The following is a 1,241-nucleotide window of genomic DNA, read 5'->3' on the forward strand; positions in this document are numbered from 1 at the left end:
GACCTGTAATCACTTGTGTTTCTTTCTTGGCCTTGTAAGGAAGGAAAGACCCAAAAGCTGAGTATGGGAGACATTAGAGGCCATATAGTAGTTCTGAATTTGGAGGCCTGGCATACAGAATCCCCTAATTGGAACATGAATCTTGTAGATGGGCTATCAGCAAGAGGAACTGCCTCTCCAAAATTTTAAGTCCCTTGGCATTCAAACAACTTTCCTCTAGAGAAAATCTTGGGAAGAATATCACATGGACATGATATTTCTAGATAGTTGAAAATAGTAAATTGTTCCTCCTGCAATATAGTTCAAAGTTCAGATCCTATAGAAGAAAGAGAATAATGGTAAGCATTATTTAAATCACCCCAAATGCTTGATTCGAAGGTCTTGGTGTAACTGCTAGAATTTAACAGTCCACAACCAAGACATGTATTTCTATGCCCCACACTTAGAACTTCTTTCAGTTATCACCTTTGGAAGGCAGGGCACCTACTATTCCTGAATGCAGAAGGTCTTAGATTTCATCATACTCCCCAAATTTCTGCAATTTACTGACTACACTGACCTCCTTACTGTTAAAACCCTCAAGCCTGGATGGGCCGAATGGTTATTCTCATTCACTCATTCATTGTACGAGCTGAACAAATTAAGTGAAAACTCATTATCATCATTCAAATCAAGACTAAGACACTGTACATCCACTCACCCTTGTACTCTAGGTTGTAGACAAACTTTTCCAAATCACTACACTTTCCTTGCTAGTTTGGCTGGTCACGATCCAGAGGATCCTGTGTTTTCAGGGTTTTGTTTTTTGCAAACAAATGTGCATAGAAAAGGGAACACATTTTGGGTACCTGGGAAGCTCCCTGTGGTCTTTTTAATTGGCAGACAATAGTGGAAAATTTTAGGTCTGGCAGGAAGTAAAAGAACAGAGTCATAGTTAGAAGCAGTAGAGGCACAAACAGTTGCCTAGCATCCATATGTATGTATCTGCTATAAGGATACCTTTTTCAGACTTGAGGTTGGTAGTGACTATAAAGAAGTGTGTCAGAGAAACACATTGAAATAAAACTCTGTCTGAAAACTTGCTTTATTGAGATTATTAGCAATAAAATGCATGGTGATAGGGGATGAGCAGGAACAGTGTGGATCCCTGACTATCAAGGCATGGCTTTGAAGCCATGGTTGAAAAGAGAAAGAGACAATGTGGGAAACAGTTAAAAGCTGGAAGAACTATTCTGTGGGGC

General features: G+C 39.6%; 1 non-coding gene across 1 annotated transcript; it reads left to right on the forward strand.

Annotated features, from left to right (window-relative positions):
- Positions 1-590: 590 nt before the first annotated feature.
- On the forward strand, positions 591-685 carry LOC121134994. Its single transcript, XR_005872187.1, has one exon. It is a non-coding gene; the product is annotated as a small nucleolar RNA SNORD116 (small nucleolar RNA).
- Positions 686-1,241: the final 556 nt, after the last annotated feature.

Source organism: Mesocricetus auratus, unplaced genomic scaffold, assembly GCF_017639785.1.
Source record: "Mesocricetus auratus isolate SY011 unplaced genomic scaffold, BCM_Maur_2.0 Super-Scaffold_100030, whole genome shotgun sequence".
Classification (NCBI taxonomy): Eukaryota; Metazoa; Chordata; class Mammalia; order Rodentia; family Cricetidae; genus Mesocricetus; species Mesocricetus auratus.